The sequence below is a fragment of the Panulirus ornatus genome, chromosome 5 (genome assembly GCF_036320965.1).
Source record: "Panulirus ornatus isolate Po-2019 chromosome 5, ASM3632096v1, whole genome shotgun sequence".
NCBI classification, from domain to species: Eukaryota; Metazoa; Arthropoda; class Malacostraca; order Decapoda; family Palinuridae; genus Panulirus; species Panulirus ornatus.
In genome coordinates this window covers 17,326,393-17,350,171 of record NC_092228.1, presented here as the reverse complement: position 1 = coordinate 17,350,171, position 23,779 = coordinate 17,326,393, and the positions used below count along the sequence as shown (strand labels likewise).

Below are 23,779 nucleotides of genomic sequence, written 5' to 3'. Positions count from 1 at the left end.
TGGCTATAAAATGATCCGGTCGGGAAAGAGGAGGTAAGGTTGAATCAAGTAATGTTAACGGAAAAGGCTTTGGGCAGGAATTAGCAAAGAAGCGAAGTCTCGTCAGCTCCCTTTCTTTGCATAAAGTAATACTTGGATCATCAAACAGCTGTGTAATAACATCGAACGAAAAACAAAGGCAGAAAGAACATCAGGAGACTAGAGGAATTTCATGGCCTGCTGTGCTCGCTTACCGATGTGACAAGCGTTAAGAGCAAGAGTAAACAAACCATGACTGAAGGCGGGATATAAGTGTAGTAGAAGAAGGGACGTGGGAGTCCATCCTGGATAACATCCGCTATGCGTTCAGCACAGCTGGGGGCCACCCCGACTGGCGAAGCAGTTCTGGTCCCAAACTCGCTGTGAAGGTTGCACAAGGGAGTCCATAGAGTCCTCTGAAAGTGCCAAGAAATTGGCGTTCTGAGACGGGATACGGGATGGAATTGCTGCGTTTGAAAAGGACAGAAGTGATGTTGTGATGTAAAGACCCAAAGGTGGGGGAAATAATGCATTTGAATCGGGAGGTGTTCACTGGTGAAATATCTGAGCTTGAGGGTATGGTGTTACGACGTGACGCCTGAGTGAACCACCTTGGGGGTCCAACCCACATGGGTTCGACTCCTGGCCGCGGCAGTCGGTCCATAGTCAACCCAGCTGTTCATCTTCCCAAGGGGTTGGTCGATGATTTAGGTTGCTTGGCTTAGGCTAGAGTATGTATACATCAAATATTTCTAACTACCTTAGGACCGATTTCAGGTAAAGAACCCTGCTGTCAACCAGTTTAGATCTGAGTCAGTCTTTACATTACAGTTCCATGTACAGGGGATCTCAGTGCGTAGCTGTGAAGAGATGATCGGCGGTGCCTCGTGGCAGAGTGTCAAGCTGTGGAACAGGTGTACACACAGCTAGAGGAATAGTTCAGAGGGCCTGGAAATCCTGAGCCAGGTGGCATGGAAGCTGGAAGGCCGAGGTTCCACCAGAGGAGCAATAGTGGTTGGCGTTGTAAGGCAGTGTAGCACAGATTTGGAGCTGACTCGACGGAGAGAGAGAGAGAGAGAGAGAGAGAGAGAGAGAGAGAGAGAGAGAGAGAGAGAGAGAGAGAGAGAGAGAGAGAGAGAGAGATTACAGCAGAAGACTTGACAGCGAGGAGAAAAGGCAGACTCCTGACATCTTAGGGGCATCGAGTAGCCGACAAGCGAGAGGAGTTGATGGAGGTGATCATATCCTCCCTCCGGGGGTCGAACCACTTGACATTCTGTGTGCCATTGTCAGCGTGTCGCGTTCCTGACAGCTACCTACCTCCCCCGTCTCTCTCTCTCTCTCTCTCTCTCTCTCTCTCTCTCTCTCTCTCTCTCTCTCTCTCTCTCTCTCTCTCTCTCTCTCTCCCTGGCAAAAGTCTTCTTTCGGTCGATCATCAGTAAACGTGATTGGCGGCGGGCGAGGTCCACCACGCCCGCCCGAGACCAGAAGCCTACATTATCCTTTTGTACGCCCGGGAAGAGTTGGACCCGAATCCATTTACCGCATAATGAGAATATTGGGACATATGAATACCTTGGCCCGGTCGGTATTGTGTCGAATGCTGGCCACAGCAACAGGGTCCCCGCCCACACACACACACACACACACACACACACACAGCCACCAGGGGACAGACAGGCAGCGGTGGACGACTCACATATTCATGACTTCATAACGCCAACAATACATCGACGACCATCGCGTAAGCCATCTTAACTGTCCGCTAAATGTCACTTAATGTCACCTGACCGCCCGTCCATTATGCACGCTCTGATATATGTGTATACACACACACACACACACACACACCACGTCCCGTCCGAGGTGGTATTTACCACAGCCACACCCGCGACACCACACCGCGATAAGGTTACCCGGGAGCTTCCCCTCACCCGGGACCGGATATGAGTAAGCTTGATTTGCATATGACGGGTGATTGGTCATCATCGATTCACCCCCCCCCCCCCACCTGAAGGGGTCTTCACTCACATTTATGGTTGTAGGTTATAGGCAACGGTGTTGTATTTCGTGGTTATTCTCGTCTTCGGCTAGTGTGTGTGTGTGTGTGTGTGTGTGTGTGTGTGTGTGTGTGTGTCTTCCTTATTGGTGTAAGAAGTGGGAATTCTTTGGACAGGTAATTAAGAGAGTCTGGACTGCATAGACGGACCCGTGTTCTCATTATCGGGTTTGATAGTGGTGGGTATATATATATATATATATATATATATATATATATATATATATATATATATATATATATATATATATATATATTAACCCTGGGGATAGGGGAGAAAGAATACTTCCCACGTATTCCCTGCGTGTCGTAGAAGGCGACTAAAAGGGGAGGGAGCGGGGGGCTGGAAATCCTCCCCTCTCTATTTTTTTCTAATTTTTTTCCAAAAGAAGGAACAGAGAAGGGGGCCAGGTGAGGATATTCCCTCAAAGGCCCGGTCCTCTGTTCTTAACGCTACCTCGCTAATGCGGGAAATAGCGAATAGTGTGAAAGAAAGAAAGAAAAGATATATATATATATATATATATATATATATATATATATATATATATATATATATATATATATATATATATATATATGTACAAACTCCCATACACGCACTTACACATGCATATACATAACATAGACACACATACATACCTATACATACACATACACAGACATATACATATATGCACATGTACATATTCATACTTGCTTGCCTTCATCCATTCCTGTCGCTACCCCGTCCTACAGGAAACAGCATTGCTACCCCCTACTTCAGCGAGGTAGCACCAAAAAAACAGGCCTTGCTATGGCTTACACCAGACGTTTCACATGCCCTGGTTCAGTCCATTGACAGCACGTCGACCCCGGTACACCACATCGTTCCAGTTCACTCTATTCCTTGCACGCCTCTCACCCTGCTGTGTGTTCAGGCCCTTGATGCGCGTGATCTACTTTATGCACTAAACCACAGGAAATGAAACACTGTAAGTTCCCAAGTGCACTTTCGTGTAATGATCACATCGTCAGGGGAGATACAAGAATGAGGTACAAGGCATAGAACAGTCGGATGATACACAAAGTAGAGACGTAGCTAAGACGCGCCATTGGTAAACAAGCGTTACCGGATGGTGGTGGTGGTCGGGTCTGGCATCATGCCTGTCATGAATTTTTTATTACATGGACAAGAAAGGGAAATGTTTAAGAATTTTGCCTGCGACAGAGCTATCAAATTTGTATAGACCTTCACTAATATTAATGTTACAATTCTTTGTGTATTCAATAATAGAAGATTCAGTGATATAAATTTTATGACAGACATGATGACAGACGCAGACACCACCACTGTTCGGTAACGCTTGTGTACCAATGGCGTCTTAGCTACGTCTCTTCCTTGTATATATGAACCGGCTGTTCTCCGTCTTCTATCTTGTGTTTACCACGAGGGTGCAGAGAACCTATCGCTGATCATTATTGCTATGGAGGAACAGGTCTGACCATTGCTATGGAGGAACAGGTCTGAACCATTGCTATGGAGGAACAGGTCTGAACCAATGCTGTGGAGGAACAGGTCCTTAGTAGTAGTAATGAGACACAAACCACTCCTCAAACCATGTCTTTACCGGCCTACAGTCCTTTATTACCATCGTGTACATCTGTGTTATGGTAAAAAGAAAAAAAAAAAAAGGAGTTGTGATCAAGTCACTCTGTCTGTCTGTCTTGTCTCTTTTCCGTCTCCTCTCCAAAGATGGGCACATTCCAAGCCCTTTGAACATCTGCTTGATTGATGGTGTCTTTTTCAACTGTGACGGCACTGCGTGTGTGTGTGTGTGTGTGTGTTTAGATGCGCCTCCCTCACCGTGGTGTAAGTCCTTCATTCTGGTGTTCACGTCGTGAGGGAAAATACACGCGTCTGCTGGTGGCATGTCCCACACCCACCCCGCTCCTCCTCCTCCTCCCCTCCGTAAACAAACGCCACTTGACATGTTGACAGGAGACCAGTTATTTTTCCCCACCAGTTTTTGTCTCGGCTGTGAATCGTATCTTTTATTTATTTCCTCTCTTTTTTTTCCCGCACTTCTTTAGCTTGAAGCATTTATGACACGCCATGAAAAAAAAAATGCAGTGTTTGGTGGGACATGTTAAGAGCTGCGTTGTTTTAAGGGGCCGCCTTTTTTTTTTTTAAGCATTTTTCTTTTTCTTAAATGAACTGATGATCGGTTTTTGTGAAGGGACGATATAATAGGATGAATATTTTACGATTCCTTACGACCAGGCTCTTGCCACCTGTTGTCAGACTTAGGTGTGTGTGTGTGTGTGTGTGTGTAGTTCCTGTGTTTCAGTGGCGGTATGTTTTCCTTCATGAAGGTGTCCAGTCTGCTGAAGTCACCAAGTGCTGAAGCCTCCCTGGCCGCTGAACTCTGCTGATGCGTCTCCTTGCTGAAGTGTTAGTTGAGATGCGACCACACGTGAGGTGTTAATGTCTCGTGGCTCAAGACGATCTCGCGAGAGCGCTTCACCGCTAGTTATGTTAACTCCTTGAACACGATATATATATATATATATATATATATATATATATATATATATATATATATATATATATATATATGTGAATATATATATATATATATATATATATATATATATATATATATATATATATATATATATATATATATATATATATATATGATTTACCTTCTAATTTTTTCAATACTTGTTTATGCCTGAAAATTTTGTAAATCATGTAAATCAATTTACGTCTCTTACTACACGTGAAAGTCGACAGAGGCGTGTCGTCTTCACCTTGTGAATGACTCTCTCTCTCTCTCTCTCTCTCTCTCTCTCTCTCTCTCTCTCTCTCTCTCTCTCTCTCTCTCTCTCTCTCTCGGCACTGAGCAGTGCACGGTCGTCCAGGTAACTCGGGGTAGACATATACTCAGGATCGCCGAGACAGCGAAGCGCTGCAGTGCGTAGCCAGTTCCCGCGTCGGCCCGGCCTGGCCTGGCCTGGCCCGATCGAAAGAAGAAAAAAGAAAAATGGAGGGTAAAAACCCCGTGGCAGAATGTGGCCGTACAACTGTTGTGATTGTAGTAATTAAGACGCTAAAAGAAGAAGAAGAAGAATGTCCTACGGGGGGACGCGCCAGTTTTTCCCTCACCCAAGAGCGAAGGCAATGTTTTTTTGAAGCCGAGCGTGGCATTCTGATGAGACCATTACACAACACTTGGGGGACCAGCAGCAGGAGGAGGAGGAGGAGGAGTAGGCAGCGGTGGCTCGCCGACCCAGCGCCCACCCTCCTCCCCAAGCCTCGCCATCGGACGTCTGGTGCATGACGCTGTGGCCGTGACCCTCTGTCACAACGACCTGTCACCATCGCCTCCATCGTCAACGGAGAAACATGTAGTGTTGATGATGGTGACGTGGTGGGTGATGATGATGGTGACGTGGTGGGTGATGATGGTGGTGACGTGGTGGGTGATGATGATGGTGACGTGGTGGGTGATGATGATGGTGACGTGGTGGGTGATGATGATGGTGACGTGGTAGGTGATGATGGTGGTGACGTGGTGGGTGATGATGGTGGTGACGTGGTGGGTGATGATGATGGTGACGTGGTAGGTGATGATGGTGGTGACGTGGTGGGTGATGATGGTGGTGACGTGGTGGGTGATGATGATGGTGACGTGGTGGGTGATGATGGTGGTGGGTGATGATGATGGTGACGTGGTGGGTGATGATGATGGTGACGTGGTAGGTGATGATGGTGGTGACGTGATGTGCTGATGTGCGCCCGTTAGGAAGGGTCGACTGTGAGGTGGCAACTTCGCGTTAAGGGAACGTGGCGTCGCGCAAGGCGGGGTATGTGGTGAAGGCTCCTCCGCCAGCGTCCCTCGCTATCCATGGTTCGAAGCTCAACTTTGCCGTCTTTTCCTCGCTGCTCTGACGCTCTGCACGACGTGTGAAGTGGGGCTGGGGTATATAGGGTCTTGCTAGGAACCGGACGCAGGTATAGAGGGGAAAGTGAAGGAACCGGACGCAGGTATAGAGGGGAAAGTGAAGGAACCGGACGCAGGTATAGAGGGGAAAGTGAAGGTTAAGATACTTTCAGTAAACAGATGTGAAACAGATTTGTCTAGCGATGTTCATGGTAGACAACACAAAACGATACTTCGAATATAATGAGAGAAGGTGTTTCCCCTCCCATGTAGCAGGATGATCTAGCAGGCTGTTCGTGTCGGCCTGCAAATACGACTTGGGGTCGCGAATATCCTGGAAATCTTAACGCTTTCGTATCATGTGATCCGTGAGGGATTGGTGTGTTCGGCGTGGACTAGGATTGGCTGTAAGGTTATTTAAGATATACGTAATTATATCACGAGATATACGTAACTGTACCACGTTACAAACAATTCTGTGGGAATGGTGGCTCAGTAATGATGTAGAGTTAATCCTCATTTAGTGGGAAGAGATAGAGTGAGATCTTATTCAGTGGATTGAAATATCAAGTGTAAGATATTTTATAGTGGGAAGTTATATCAGTATAAGATATTCTAAGTGGGAAGAGATAGCGGTGTGAGATATTATTCAGTGGATTAAAATATTAAATGTGAGATATTATGCAGAGATATTTTATAGTATGAGGTTATATCACTAAGATATTCTAAATGGGTAGAGATATCAGTGTGAGATATTATACAGTGGATAGAAATATCAAGCGTGAGACATCTCCTAGACTTGTTTACTCCAGTCGGAAAACTAGTGACATGACGAGACCCATCCAGCAGTGGAAGCTGCTCCGTCGGTTTTATCTCCCACGACTCCAGGTGTAACGGCCAAATGTGGAAGGGTGAGGTGAGGGATGGCGAACACCGACCCACTCGCCTGCCTGCTTACCCATACTGGAGCAGCAGAACATTTGCCACCCATCAAGGCACTGCTACTGAGAGTCTTTATCCAACTGCTTTTTTTTTGTTGGTTTACACTCGAAAGTTTTCATTGCGAAAGGGAGCACTCAAAGCCGCTTGATGTCGGGAGTAAAAAAATGATGGTGTTCGGTGAGTCTTTGGACTGTCCAGAGGAGCGTTACTTGGGATGTGGATGTCTGTCAGCTTAGGAGATCAGCGTTGAGGTTAAAGAGTTTTTTTTTTTACTATAAAGTTTCTGATGAATTGCAAAGGTTTTTGATAAACTACAAAGGTTCTGGTCTTTATCTAAAACGTTTCCTCACCGACCGTGGCATCATCTGCATACAGAGTTGGTCCGGAGTCCAGTCCAGTCCTGGTGTTACTGGACTCTGCCTGCTTTGTGGTTTTACGCCGCGAGTGAGGTCGCCTTAGGCGAGGTGGACAAATATGAACACACTCTCTTCGAGGAACTTTTCACCCCCAAAGTGAATCCATCAGTTTCCCCTGCTACTGGATGTAGTGCAGCCTTGAAGGTGTAGGAGCCCCATAAAAAGGGAGGAGCTTGATGTTATGTAAGTAATTAACAAAAGAAAATGTCCAGTTCTAATGGAAAATCATAGGTTATTGAGGGCACTGGTCCCAGTGTAGCTCCACGCCACTCATGACGACCTCCCACCCTGGTTTCTGACCCGCTTCCTTTGTTCGCGTCTATAAACATAATAGTTTATCCATGGATGAGTCTCCCTCCCTCTTATTCTTACCTGAAGATACAGCTTTTTTTTTTTTAACCAGCCTCCCTTGGAGGGGATAGTGTCAAACGCTTTCTGGCATTCCAGATAGCGAGACAGTTCACCCAGCCTTCTGTCTCAAAACGGAGTTCACTCTCTCGTAGATGTCTCGGGCGTTTTGTTACGCAATAAATCCTTTCCCTTAGCAGTCTGCGAAGTGATGCTGTGTATTCACGTTGTGTTCTGAAGCACCTGTGGTGCTGCACCGTTCTTATCCCCGCTGCACCTCTGCTGTAAGCTGCTGCTGGTGTGCTGTTGCTGTGTGCACCGGGGCCGGGAGGGGACAGACACAGCCTCAGGGAGGCAGCTGGTTAGGTAGACTGAGGTAGTATCCTGCTTGCCATCTTGGTGGTGGGCCTGGGCCATTGCATGCGGGTCTGATGCCACAGATTAAGCTATCACTCCATAAAACAGAAAATGCATTATTGCCTTAATGAAACAATGAAAAATGGGCCAGGCGAAGCGTAATTGCAGTGCAGAAGTGAGCCCTCTTTAATTCTAATTGGGGGGACAGCTGAAGATGGATATCGTCATCGTAACGTAATTGCTGAAGATTGGTCGTGGGAGTGACGTGGTTTTTAGCCCTCTCTCTCTCTCTCTCTCTCTCTCTCTCTCTCTCTCTCTCTCTCTCTCTCTCTTGAGCACGTCAGGACGATCCCTTGAGCACGTCGGGACGATACGTTGAGCACGTCGGGACGATCCCTTGAGCACGTTGGGACGATACGTTGAGCACGTCGGGACGATACGTTAAGCACGTCGGGACGACACCTTGAGCACGTCGGGACGACACCTTGAGCACGTCAGGACGACACCTTGAGCACGTCAGGACGATCCCTTGAGCACGTCGGGACGACACCTTGAGCACGTCCGGACGACACCTTGAGCACGTCAGGACGATCCCTTGAGTACGTCGGGACGACATCTTGAGCACGTCGGGACGACCCTCAGGTCTAGAGGCCTGGCCTCTAACCTGACCGTGAAGGGTCAGCTCACAAAGGTCAGGCCGTCGTCATATCCAAGGGTCGTACCATATAGGCCTGAAGGGTCGTACCGTATAGTTCTCAAGGGTCGTACCATATAGGCCTGAAGGGTCGTACCGTATAGTTCTCAAGGGTCGAACTGTGTAGATCGCACGGGTCGTACCATATAGTCCTCAGGGATCGTACCGTATAGTTCTCAAGGATCGTACCATATAGGCCTGAAGGGTCGTACCGTATAGTTCTCAAGGGCCGTACTGTATAGATCTCACGGGTCGTGCCATATAGTCCTGAGGGGTCGTGCCGTATAGTTCTCAAGGGTCGTACCATATAGTTCCTGAAGGGTCGTACCGTATAGTTCTCAAGGGTCGAACTGTGTAGATCGCACGGGTCGTACCATATAGTCCTCAGGGACCGTACCGTATAGTTCTCAAGGGTCGTGCCATATAGTTCCTGAAGGGTCGCACCGTATAGTTCTCAAGGGTCGCACTGTATAGATCTCACGGGTCGTACCGTGGTATAGTCCTCAGGGGTCGTGCCGTTGTACGTAGGTCGTACCGTCATGCTGTGGGAGTGGCATGATCTCCCGTCCTCACATATGATGTTTACTTTTACTCTCCTGAGCTCTGTGTCTTTTATCACTCGTCCCTCTGTTCCTCTCTTCTTCTACCCGCCCTTTCTACTCTCTCTCTCTCTCTCTCTCTCTCTCTCTCTCTCTCTCTCTCTCTCTCTCTCTCTCTCTCTCTCTCTCTCTCTCTCTCTCTCTCTCTCTCTCTCTCGTATCTGAGAGAGAGAGAGAGAGAGAGGGAGAGACAAGTGTTCCCCATTGAGTATTCAGTAAGACCCGCCACACACCACACCCCACACATCCGGGTCTAGCCGCCAACACACCTGGCTGGCTCGGCATACTGGAGTCGCCCCCTCACTCTTCTTCAGGTTGCCGCCTGTACCCTAGTCTGGTCTGGGCACACACACACACACACACACACACACACACATACACACAGACACACACACACACACACACACACAATGCCCCCATATGGTCATTATCCAGCGGGACATAAGATCGGGGAGGGGGGGGCTTCCGTGTGTCACAAGGACTTGACGAGGGAGGAGTTGACTTCGCCTCTCGACTGTCGCCAGGAAAGATGGTGAAGAAGACAAGCCCTTCGTCTGGCATGTATTAGCATAGCTTTATGTGCTTAAGGCTTTATGTGCTTAAGGGTATATTATATCTACGTACTGTGATGGAGGCCTCTTGTCCACACGACTTGAGAATCCTGCCGTTCGAGACACAGACGAGAGTGACCTGAAAATCTACCTTTACTCAGGCCATCTTGAGTGAAAGAAAATGGACAGTTAGATAAGAACGAAAACAGGACATGGTAATGTGACCTGGTTAACTCGTGAACCTGGCTCTTAACACTGGAAAGATGACGAGAAGAGGGAAGACGAGCGAAGGGAGAGAGGATTTCAGAGCTTACCCATCCGAGGAAAGAAGGAGTTATCATAACGGTCAATCCTCGTGTGGCTGGGCGTCCACACAGACACAGTGGGGGAAGCCAACTGGCTTAATCTCCCGCTGCAGATCTAGGCCTCGGTGACCGGGACGTAGACACACACACACACACACACACACATACACACAGCCCACGGTAGCAGTCTGTGGCCAGGCGAGAGCGGGAGGTGTGTGGTTAACAGGAGTGGCCTGTGCTACTGGCATGGTGTCGGTCGGCAGGTGATGATCATGTTTTCCCCCTGGCCAGTATTTTGGCGTTGTGTTACACCACAACCAGATGGACAGAGGCGCAAATGTCCCCCGAGGATTTAGGCGACTATTAGCGAACATCCGCGAGGCTAATAACATTCCTCGTGGTGGGGGTAATTAAGGAGTTGTTTGATTCATAGTAATGCGGGAGTGAGGCTTGTGGTTCATATCAGATAACATCTTGCTCCGTTCCTTCTTGCAGAGAACCCACGGCGCTTGTGCTGCACCCCGGGCCAGCGGACGACGGACGCGCACGCAATAGGTAAGACGAATTACACACACACACACTCTCTCTCTCTCTTGAAGATGATGATGATGAAGGAATGCCATAAAAAATGAGTAATGAATTGAGGTAAGACACTATTTTCTGAGGAAATACCTGAAAGCAGTTGTTCTCACACATGCACTACGGGGCGACACAGAGCTGTCGACGTGTCATGTTTTGTCGATATTATAATCAGCTCGTGTGTCCAGTTCGCCTCTTTCAACGGTTGTCTGGGTGTGTGTGTGTGTGTGTGTGTGTGTGTGTGTGTGTGTGTGGTGTGCTTTCCATAGAGGCTGGAGCACCAATAGACCTCAGATGGTATATTTAGGTGATGCTGTGTAGCTGGTGTATAGGGACGGGGTCATGTGTCTCCTTTGACATACGTGTATGAAGAAATCGACTCATGTCGGCCTCCAGAACCATACTAGTCTTCATTAAGAAGTCATTAGTCTCTGTACAGGTAGACAGCTTCCTTCTTCAGCCAGGCTGGAGTCTTGAGGTAGACTCGAGCATTTGATGAGGCACAAGCATACGCGTCCTCCATCTCTTCTTCTTCTTCTTTTTCTTCTTCTTCTTCTTCGTCTTCGTCTTCGTCTTCTTCCTCTTCTTCTCCTTCTTCTTCTTCTTCTTCTTCTTCTTCTTCTTCTTCTTCTTCTTCTTCGTCTTCTTCTTCTTCTTCTTCTTCGTCTTCTTCTTCTTCTTCTTCTTCTTCTTCTTCTTCTTCTTCTTCTTCTTCTTCTTCTTCCTTTTTTGCCGTTCGCAATTTACACCCTAAAGACTCGTCAGTGAGGAGAGATGTTAATTGTTAGGTTGGGGTCAAGGTGAGGTTGGCCCATGAGGTGGAATGTGAGTTTTTGCCCCCAGATGAAGAGTTTTTGTCTGGGCCATTGTTCCCAAGGAAGGCATTATGTACACACCCGGCCATCACTCTGGCCTGGTGAGTTATGTTGATAAGTCTTGCATCCAACATACCTCCACTGGTGTCTGTGTAGATTAGGTGTTTACGATACTACTGCAGATAACTTCGTCATAGACCATCAGGTCTTATGGTATCTGTTTTTTTGTTTTTTTCCATGTACTGTCCTCCAGCAGATAACCTCGTCATAAACCATCAGGATCATAATTGAGCACTTGATCAAGTATATTCCAATGAGTCCACGGGGAAAATGAAACATGATAAGTTCCCAAGTGCACTTTCGTGTAATAATCACATCATCAGGGGAGATACAAAAAAGAAACGTAACAGTCACTTGATATACATCGGAGAGACTTAGCTAGGACGCCATTTTTTTCTTATTCTTATGAAGCTTGTCTTTAAGAGTCTGGATTATTAACACCCATTAGTGTCCAATACGGGGTTAAGATGGCTTTGACGAAGAGCAACGCACCACCGTCCATTCTCGCCGGCATTGGATATTCAGCAGGAAAATATAGGTTTTTGACATCTCACCAAGATCAGATGATCTAACGCTGCTGTCTCTAACTCCGAAATTTTGCTTTGTAAACTTCGTGCATTAACATACATATTATAAAGAGAATGGGGGTAAGCAGGTGTGTGTGTGTGTGTGTGTGTGTGTTTTTTGCGAGGGAATGACTCGAGGAAGTTGGGATCCGACCCTTCATTGTGGATCACTGGGATTACATTCTCATTCAGGTGGATTCTGATCCTCTTGGTCCGCTTTTGATTCCCGGGTGTTGGTTGCACCTCGTCGACCTCCTCTTCTGCAGCAGCTGTCGTTGGTGATGGCGTTTATTTCCCCTTATACTGGAAGGTACGTGTGCCTGACCCTGCCTGGGTCGTCCCTGTGTATCTGTGGTACATCCTCGGGTGTCGTATATGACCCTGTCATTTCTCGCCGCTCGTGACCTGGACTTTCTTTCATGCGCGAGTTCTCGCTACGTACAGACTCAGGCCTGTACGTTCAGGATGAGTATGTCCGTCCGTGATTCGTGCGGGAAAGCTGTCACACGCTCTGGTCCGTGATTCGTGCGGCGCTTTATTACACGCTCTGGTCCGTAACGCGTGCAGGGATGTCACACGCTTTGGTCCGTAACGCGTGCAGGGATGTCACACGCTCTGGTCCGTAACGCGTGCAGGGATGTCACACGCTTTGGTCCGTGACGCGTGTGGGGTTGTCACACGCTCTTCATCCATGTACCGCCTCATCTGTTATCATCCTTCCCTCCCGTATGCTGACCTCCATCCTTGCTCCGGGATTCGATACCTGCTGGCTGTAACCCACCTGTAATGCGACCGTAGCAGTGACATAACTCGCCCTTCACGTAAGGAAGGCCTGACTTTCTTTGGTTGTGTCCGGAATGGCGTTTTGATCAGGCGATTTAAGCTTGTCATTACCAGTCGTATATCTAATGAACTCACTATAGGGATGTGGGTATTACCGGACTCCTCCTCCATGACATTAGTCACACCGCGAGTGAGAGAGAGAAAAAAAAAGTCACATTTAACGAGACTGTATTAGCAGGAGCACACGTCTCGTGGAATAACTTTTCAATCCTAAGTGATTTACCATTTCCCTGCCACTAGAAGCATCGCAGCATTGGAATATATATATATATATATATATATATATATATATATATATATATATATATATATATATATATATATATATATATATATATATTCTATTTCCCCTGATGTGATTATTACACGAAAGTGCACTCGGGAACTTGTGTTTCATTTCCACTTGGGCTCATAGGAATATATATATATATATATATATATATATATATATATATATATATATATATATATATTATATATATATATATATTATCCCTGGGGATAGGAGAGAAAGAATACTTCCCACGTATTCCCTGTATGTCGTAGAAGGCGACTAAAAGGGGAGGGAGCGGGTGGCTGGAAATCCTCCCCTCTCGTTTTTTTTTTAATTTTCCAAAAGAAGGAACAGAGAAGGGGGCCAGGTGAGGATATTCCCTCTAAGGCCCAGTCCTCTGTTCTTAACGCTACCTCGCTAATGCGGGAAATGGCGAATAGTATGAAAGAAAGATATATATATATATATATATATATATATATATATATATATATATATATATATATATATATATATAGTAAATGTGAATATGAAAGAAAGATATATATATATATATATATATATATATATATATATATATATATATATATATATATATATATATATATATATATATATATATATATATAGTAAATGTGAATAAGAGCAAGGTTATTAGGTACAGTAGGGTTGAGGGTCAAGTCAATTGGGAGGTGAGTTTGAATGGAGAAAAACTGGAGGAAGTGAAATGTTTTAGATATCTGGGAGTGGATCTGGCAGCGGATGGAACCATGGAAGCGGAAGTGGATCATAGGGTGGGGGAGGGGGCGAAAATTCTGGGAGCCTTGAAGAATGTGTGGAAGTCGAGAACATTATCTCGGAAAGCAAAAATGGGTATGTTTGAAGGAATAGTGGTTCCAACAATGTTGTATGGTTGCGAGGCGTGGGCTATGGATAGAGTTGTGCGCAGGAGGATGGATGTGCTGGAAATGAGATGTTTGAGGACAATGTGTGGTGTGAGGTGGTTTGATCGAGTAAGTAACGTAAGGGTAAGAGAGATGTGTGGAAATAAAAAGAGCGTGGTTGAGAGAGCAGAAGAGGATGTTTTGAAATGGTTCGGGCACATGGAGAGAATGAGTGAGGAAAGATTGACCAAGAGAATATATGTGTCGGAGGTGGAGGGAACGAGGAGAAGAGGGAGACCAAATTGGAGGTGGAAAGATGGAGTGAAAAAGATTTTGTGTGATCGGGGCCTGAGCATGCAGGAGGGTGAAAGGAGGGCAAGGAATAGAGTGAATTGGAGCGATGTGGTATACCGGGGTTGACGTGCTGTCAGTGGGTTGAATCAAGGCATGTGTATGGGGGTGGGTTGGGCCATTTCTTTCGTCTGTTTCCTTGCGCTACCTCGCAAACGCGGGAGACAGCGACAAAGCAAAAAAAAAAAGATATATATATATATATATATATATATATATATATATATATATATATATATATATATATATATATTCTATCTCCCCTGATGATGTGATTATTACACGAAAGTGCACTAGGGAACTTGTGTTTCATTTCCACTTGGACTCATAGGAATATATATATATATATATATATATATATATATATATATATATATATATATATATATATATATATATATAAGTTGTGGCCCTTGACGAGAATAAGAAGCGTTTCAGTTTGTAAGTGTGCAGCGTGGTGGTGTGAGGAAGGTCGGGGGGAGGTATTGGTGGTGTTTACTGTGTGAGGCGGGTCATGGGGGCCAGTGTTGTGCGGCCCAGCGTGGAGCCGTCAGCCTGCAGGTGCCTGCAACAAGCACAGGCCGGGGCCTCTCGTTGTTACCCTGACGTGGACTAATTGCTGGTCACCACTACTGAGTTACGCGCTCGACACTCCCCCGCCCCGCTTGCCGCTCCTCTGTGCCTCTCTGGTGTGGCCAGGCGCGGAGGTGTGGCGTCCTGCAGGAGGAACCTCCCCCGTGGCTGCTCCCTCCCTCACTGTTTGTCCTCCCGCCGCCAGGGGAGTGATGCGGCCTCTGATGGCTGCTGGTGAGTGGTGCTGGAGGTTGATTTGCTTGACGTTTTACCGGCGATGGTAAGTAGTTTGTGTGGCGCCTCCTTTTCGTTATGGACGAGCTTGGGTTTTTACGAAAGTTACTACTGGCTCTTCTCAACGAAACACCCCTGCGATGTGTATAGGTCTTGATTCACTGCTTCTTCGCTGGAAATTATTCTGCCAAAAGTAACGGGTCGTCATGACAGATTTTTCCCGTATTTCTTAAGCTAATATTTTAAAATGTTTACGAATGCATTTGTTTGTTTAAAAAAAAAAAGAGAGAAAAAAATGCCGGTTTACCTTTCTTCATTTATTTCTTCTTTCTGTCATGATCCCACGTTCTGAGGCGGTGAGGGAAAATTGGTATACTCATACTTGATGGTCGTAGACCTTGTAAACTTCATAGTCGTCAACTTGGTAAACTTGATCATGGTAAACCTTGTGATATCAGATCTGTGCCCGTGACTCCGGCATGTTCCGTGTGCACCCCCGTGCTCTTCCTGTGAGCGGTAGCGCAAAAAGGGATCACAGGGATAAACTGTATGTATTTATAAGAACGATTTACTAAGAATGTCACTGTTGTACGGGATCTGTCTATAGGCTCCAGCAGCCTAAATCTGCGCCACTTCCTGTCGCAAGGAAGTGTAGACTCGCTTGGAGTGAGTTCTGACGAGTGTGTACTCTCAGTGATACAAAACATGAGGTGTTGCTAGAGTACATGCACTCCAGGTCTTTGACAGAGTGCGTAAACACTCATATTGGTAAAGTCAGGTGAGCTCCGCCATGTCATGTGCTTACGTTGTACGGGAAAGTCTGTCGAGATGAAAAACGGGACTCGCCAGTCCGCTGGAGGTTCGAATGCTTAACACATGAGTATGTCTACACAGGAGGGTGAACGGATCCTTGGGCATGAGGCGAATTGGAGCGGTAAACCGACCCCCGAGTACGACGGTATGGCCTGGTCCGTGACCTGATCCTTACCCGGTCGGTTCAGAGGCTAGGTCATCATCCTCAAGGGTCGTGTCATCCTGATCCAGAAGACCTGATGGTCTATGACGAGGTTATCTGCTGGAGGACAGTACATGGGCAAGCCAGATAACACAAGACCTGATGGTCTATGACGAGGTTATCTGCTGGAGGACAGTACATGGGAAAGCCAGATAACACAAGACCTGATGGTCTATGACGAGGTTATCTGCTGGAGGACAGTACATGGGAAAGCCAGATAACACAAGACCTGATGGTCTATGACGAGGTTATCTGCTGGAGGACAGTACGTGGGAAAGCCAGATAACACAAGACCTGATGGTCTATGACGAGGTTATCTGCTGGAGGACAGTACGTGGGAAAGCCAGATAACACAAGACCTGATGGTCTATGACGAGGTTATCTGCCGGAGGACAGTACATGGGAAAGCCAGATAACAGAAGACCTGATGGTCTATGACGAGGTTATCTGCTGGAGGACAGTACGTGGGAAAGCCAGATAACAATAGACCTGATGGTCTATGACGAGGTTATCTGCTGGAGGACAGTACATGGGAAAGCCAGATAACACAAGACCTGATGGTCTATGACGAGGTTATCTGCTGGAGGACAGTAACAGTGCCCTAATTTCCTGACCTATGTAAGTGCTGGGAGGAGAGCAAAGGAAGAAGGCTTTGCCAGAAGCAGTGAAGGTGGCAGTAGTGATAGCGTAATGGATAGCATGCGATAGAAGCTGGCGGGTAATGAGGTGTCGTATAGTTACGGTCGTTACGTTACTGTGTGTAACGGTTCACGGGAGAGATATAGGTAGAGACGGTAGGCCTACCGTTCTATGGAAACAAAAAAAAAAAAGAAAAAAGAAGAATTCCATCGTCTGTTCATATAAATAGGCCTGATCCATAGGCCTATGATTATCTACATCCCAAGTGTGCTTTGCTAAGCCTGCCTCTCTCTCTCTCTCTCTCTCTCTCTCTCTCTCTCTCTCTCTCTCTCTCTCTCTCTCTCTCTCTCTCTCATTTCTCTCCTGGCTTTGCATCACCGTCATCTGAAATTCGCTCTTGTCTTTTAAGATTCCTTCGCCTCGGCTGGTGAACATCTCAAGGTATTTCCAATATGCCAGACTTGTTCACCCCCCAAAAGAGAGAGAGAGAGAGAGAGAGAGAGAGAGAGAGAGAGAGAGAGAGAGAGAGAGAGAGAGAGAGAGAGAGTGCAATATGTGACCTTCTGTCTCTCGTGGAGGAACAACGAGAGAGAGAGAGAGAGAGAGAGAGAGAGAGAGAGAGAGAGAGAGAGAGAGAGAGAGAGAGAGAGAGAGAGAGATGTTCTATCATACATCTTTCTTGAAGTCTGGTGAGGAAGAAGTCTGTTCATGATTTCAATAGCGCATCAATTTCTTCCTTTGGGGGAGGGGAGTGTTGAGGGAGGGGGGGGAACTCCTCCTATTTAAATGCCTTATTGAAATCTGAATATTCAAATCAGGTCCTGATTGACTGGGCGAGGCAACCTTACATTATGCAGGGAAAGAGAGTTTGTTAGAGAAGCGCTCCCCAGACACCCCCCCACTCCCCACCTCTCTCTCTCTCTCTCTCTCTCTCTCTCTCTCTCTCTCTCTCTCTCTCTCTCTCTCGGTTCGCCTCGCCTCGCCTCGCTCGTCCGTCCTGGGGTTTAAAAAAAAAAGTTTTATTATTTTTTTTCTTTTTGTATTATTCATTGTGAGATGGACTTTCGCCCTGTTGTGGAATAGGCTGAGGAGATGGGGTATGGCATGCTAGGGGAGATGAAGGGGGGTTGGGGGGAGTAATTTACTGTCACTGGGGAGATTGAAGGGGAGGGAGGGAGGGTTCTGTGCTAGCTAGGCCTCCGCCACTGGGGTTAATGGAGTGGTTAAAGTTGGTCAAGGGCGATTGGTTACTGGAGTGGGTGGATGACTTATTCATAGGGATGGGTGGAGTGTGATTGGTGGATTGGGTACGTGGTAATGGGTGACTGGAGAGGATTGATGGGTGGTTGGATAGGTAGGGTGATTACGGAGGATTGATATGTCGGGGGTGAGGGATTGGAAAGGGTAGGGATGGTAAGGGATTGGAAAGGATTAATGTGTATGCTTATTGATTGGGCAGGTGAGGTGGTAATTGATTGGGGATGATTACTTAGTGGCAAATTTGATTGATCAGTTGAGATAGTAACGTGATTAGGGAAGGATTAGTGTGCTTAACATATGTGTGCTAATGAGTGATTGGAGGTATGGATTGGTAAATAAGAGACGAGGAAGGTTAATGATGGGTGATCTGAGCCTCCGATTGGTGCTGATTGGTACTGATTGGTAGGCACGTCAGTGTGGCCATGAAGTTGGATGAGTGTGCGGATTGGTCGCCTGCCTGCCTCATAAACGATTGGAATGAGTAATGAGTACAGCGAGGAGGCGATTGGCTGGGCATGTGTGGCTCTCAGGAATATAACCTTTCTGTCTGTGGAGGTCAGTTTGACATTTAGGAACACGTATCTTTTAGTAGGGTAGTAAATAAACTGTTTGTCAGAGAAGGACAGTTTGAGCATTTTCCTTTCTTGTCTTTATTAGTGTTGGAATAAAGGAATTTTTTTTTTTTTTTATGATGGGATAAAAAAGAATAGTTTAAGCAGCTCTTATTTATATCAAAGAGTTATCTTCTTATTATTCACATGTTCTCTCTTGATTATATCCATTGACAGCACGTCGACCCCGGTATACCACAGCGTTCCAATTCACTCTATTCCTTGCACGCCTTTCACCCTCCTGCATGTTCAGGCCCCGATCACTCAAAATCTTTTTCACTGCATCATATATATATATATATATATATATATATATATATATATATATATATATATATATATATATATATATATATACATATATTAAGTAGTGGAAGTCCCCTTGTTAAGTAAGGTCATAAGAGACGTTAAATCATGTTTTCATTAAGGATGAAGAGAATCTTATTCACAATCGTTCCTCGGCAGAGAGGGAAAAACTTTACTCATGTGAATAATTGAGAGTGAAAAAGTTTGAAGATGTGGAGGGAGGGAGGGAGGGGGGGGGGGGGAGATCATAATAAATTTAAATATATTTAACCAGGTAAAGGCGTTTTGGAGACGACGACTTCTTTCTTTTTTTCTTGGAGTAAACTCCTGCAAGTGTTGGAGGGAACCCTGTGTGATAGAGGCCGTGGAGGGAGAGGTGGGCTCTGGCGTTCGTTCGAAGTTGTCGCCCAAGACTTTGTAGTGGGCTGTACCTCACTTGTCTTGGGTGGCCAGGGGCCATATAGGCTCCCAGTGCCAGTCTGATTGTAGTGTGTCGTGTGTGTGTGTGTGTGTGTGTGTGTGTGTGTGTGATACGAAACCTTGGGTCATTCTTTGTTTGTTTGTTTTTGGTTTGTTTGTCTTTGTGGTAAGAAATTACTTGACCTTCTCGTGTGTTGTGGTAGGAAGGGCAGCTTTAAGAATCGTACCGTCGTGCTCAAGGGTCGTATCGTACCTTCGTGCTCAAGGATCGTACCGTTGTGCTCAAGGGTCGTAGCGTCGTGCTCAAGGGTCGTACCGTCGTGCTCAGGGGTCGTACCGTCATACTCAAAAGGTCGTAGCGTCATGCTCACCGTACCGTCGTGTTCACCGTACCGTCGTGTTCACCGTACCGTCATGTTCACCGTACCGTCATGTTCACCGAACCGTCGTGTTCACCGTACCGTCATGTTCACCGTACCGTCATGTTCACCGTACCGCCATGTTCACCGTACCGTCGTGTTCACCGTACCGCCATGTTCACCGTACCGTCGGGTTCACCGTACCGTCGTGTTCACCGTACCGTCGTGCTCACCGTACCTTCGTGTTCACCGTACCGTCGTGTTCAGGGTGTAACAGTCAAGTGATTCGAGATGGGCGTCCATCAGGCAAGGGTAGTTCAGCAGGAGGTGAAGAGGGCGCTGAAGGAGGTGGCGAGAGCAGGAGCAGTACCGCTGACGCTGCTGCTGCTGGATCAGCTGGAGTGGCCTCTCGTATCTTGCAGAGGCAGGGAAGAGTCCTGGCCTCGCTCTGAGCCTGTCCTCGAGGGTTAGGTGCCTGGCCTCTCTCAGAACTTGGTCTTGAGGGTTAAGAGTCTGGCCTCGCTCTGAGCTTGCTTGTCCTGGACGTGTAGGAGTGTGGCCTCGCTCAGAAGCTGTCCTCGAGGGTTAGGAGTCTGGCCTCGCTCAGAAGCTGTCCTCGAGGGTTAGGACTCTGGCCTCGCTCAGAAGCTGTCCTCGAGGGTTAGGAGCCTGGCCTCGCAGGGAGCTTGTGTAGGACTCTGGCCTCGCTCAGAACCTGTCGTCGAGGGTTAGGACTCTGGCCTCGCTCAGAACCTGTCCTCGAGGGTTAGGACTCTGGCCTCGCTCAGAAGCTGTCCTCGAGGGTTAGGAGCCTGGCCTCGCAGGGAGCTTGTCCTCGTTGTATAGGAGTTTGGCCTCGCTCTGAACCTGTCCTCGAGGTATAGGAGTTTGGCCTCTCTCAGAACCTGTCCTCGAGGGTTAGGACTCTGGCCTCGCTCAGAACCTGTCCTCGAGGTATAGGAGTTTGGCCTCGCTTACAAGCTGTGTTCTCGCGGGCAGGAGTACGCTAATGTATCTTGACTGACACCAAAGAATGACCGATAACGACCATGGACACTGATCTGTGGACGACCTCCTCATGTCTCGACGGAAGCTCATTCCTAACCAGCAGCCCTCTTGCACGACGGAACTACCCTTGAGGACGACGTTACGACCCTTGAGGACGACGGTACGACTTTAAGTACGATGGTACGACCCTTGAGGACGATGGTACAACCTTTGAGGACGACGGTACGACTTTAAGTACGATGGTACGACCCTTGAGGACGATGGTACGACCCTTGGGGACGACGGTACGACTTTAAGTACGATGGTACGACCCTTGAGGACGACGGTGCGACCATTGAGGACGACGGTACGACCCTTGAGCACGACGGTACGACCCTTGAGCACGACGGTACGATACGACCCTTGAGCACGACGCTACGACCCTTGGGGTCCTAGGGTCGTACCCCCGTGGTTATAAAGACATGTTCAGCTGTTGTAGGATTGATTCATCTTAAATGCCATGATTTCACCTTCTTTTATTTGACATACATATGTAATCATACCATTTGGCTGAGGGTTTTGTAAGTTCACACAGACATCAGATACAACTAAGTCATTTGGCTGAAGTCCTCTCCAGCGGTATAGTCTGGTCCGGATGCCTTTCTAGGGGTCTATAACAAGGAGATACGAGGCGAATACGTATGCAGATTTGATCTAAGAGTGAGACGTGAAGAAGCGACAAAATTCGCCCCGTATCGTCGTCGTCCACCTGTGTGCTGGCAAGGTCCTGTGGTACACAGACACAGAGTACAGCCACGGGCCTCATCCTTGTGACATCATCATTCCCGTGCAGACAGACGGTCCACACGCTGGATGTCCAGCCGGGGAGGCCGAGTGTGGTAGTGATGGCGAGAGAGGGAGGGGAAAGTGGCTGTGGTTGAAGTGTGGTGGTGGAGAAGGTGTTGGAGGATAAGAGGCAGTGATACAGACGGTCGTGATGGTGGTGGTGATGGAGGAAATGGTGTGTTGGGGAGAGGAGGGAGAGATAGAGGGTGATCCAAGTGGTCCAGATGGTTTGTGGTAGATGTGGTGTGGTGGTAGTGACAGTAGTGGTCATGATGCCAGCTGAACTTCCTCAGCGACCTCGGCTGCTGGCCAGTCAGTTCGACTGAGGACGAGAGAGAGCAGCCCGCCCCCTGTTTCAGCGCCTCAACATAGCCATCCAGATAGGGAGTATGTAAGTTGAATTTTAAATGGTCCATGACTTATGGTGCTGATGATAATATCCAGACTCTTGGTAGTGGTGGCGTGTGTGACAACAGTGCCAACGGGAAGGTGGAAGGTGTTGGCACTACCACTAACACCACCACGCCTTTACTTCCACCACCGCCACCACCACGCCCTCCGCTGCAACTCACCCACCTGCCACTATATCATCATTAAGCGACTCCTTACAGTAACCTTGTTTACGGTGACCGCCTGGCCTGGGAGCTGGGATAATGGGTCATCGGGACATAGCATAAGAGAATTATTATTCATTAACTGCGCGTGTGGCTTACGCCCCGTCTCCAGCCACTAGATGACATTTTTAAAAATCCAATATAAATTCATGACTTAAGTTTGGCGACTTTTATGAAGCCCAGGTCACGGGTTAGTTCCAGCAACATCAACCATGTCGACCAGTATGATGATGTACGGGGGAGGATGGGGGGGTGAGGGGAGTCAAGTTAGGGGAGGGGGAGAGAGGCAGGTGGGGAGGGGATAGGGGAGTGAGGGTAGGGAAGTTAGGAGAGGGGAGGGTAGGGAGTGAGGCAGATGAGGGGAGGACAGGGTAGCTGAGGATAGGTAAGGCATGGGAGGATAGGGGAGACAAGAAAGAATAGGGAGGGATGAGTAAAGGATGGGGAGGATAGGTGAGGCATGTGAGGATAGGGGAGGGGAGGAGATGGTTCTTCACCCCACAGGTAATTTCTCAAGTTAAGTTGAGGTAAGGCAAACTTTGATGAGGTGTTGGTGTGGGGTGTGTGTGTGGCGAGTGGCCTGGGGTCTACCTCCTCACTGCTAAGTGTGTTGTGTGTATGATCCATCTCGGTGTCAGCTGTGTGGTCTCGCTGTGTCTTGTGTACGTGGTATGACCCCAGAGACGGTGTCGTCTTTGACCTGTGTAGCTTGAGTGCGTATCATGTATTTTGTAGGACCCCCCCCCAAGATAGGGTGTTGTGAGGACCTGTTTAGTTTGATTGTATTTTAGTATATTTTGTATGACCCCAAAGAGGGTGTTGTGAGGAGCTCTGTATACCTTATGTATCATGAATTATGATAAACTGTTTCTTCATGTATTATCATGTATCCCTCTCATTCTAACTTCAGTTAGTTCCTTTAGAAAACGTAAGATGGTTTACATAAGACATCATATGTACTCCACTCGACGAATCATAGTGCTAAACACAGAGAAGATGAACGTCCCAGGTTAAGGCAGGTTGTTAAGTGTTACATTCTGTAGGAATGAACCTTAATTTTGGTCCAAATGATTCCTTGTGCTCGACTCACCGTGGACTGTCCAACTGTCCTGTGTCCTGTCTCTATATTGATCCCAAGATTAGGATAATGCTGTCCTCCAGCAGATAACCTCGTCATAGACCATCAGGTCTTCGGATATCTGGCTTTCCCAGTTGCTGTCCTCCAGCAGATAACCTCCTCATAGACCATCAGGTCTTCTGTTATCTGGCTTTCCCATGTACTCTCCTCCAGCAGATAACATCGTCATAGGCCATCAGGTCTTGTG

General features: G+C 47.3%; 1 long non-coding RNA gene across 1 annotated transcript in view; it reads left to right on the top strand.

Moving 5' to 3' along the window:
- The window catches only part of LOC139746736 (uncharacterized), an 814,741-nt gene that overhangs the window by 361,687 nt on the left and 429,275 nt on the right, over positions 1-23,779 (top strand). Inside the window, exon 3 of the long non-coding RNA XR_011712212.1 lies at positions 10,714-10,773. This is a non-coding gene — a long non-coding RNA (uncharacterized lncRNA). The remainder of the gene's footprint in view (positions 1-10,713; positions 10,774-23,779) is intronic.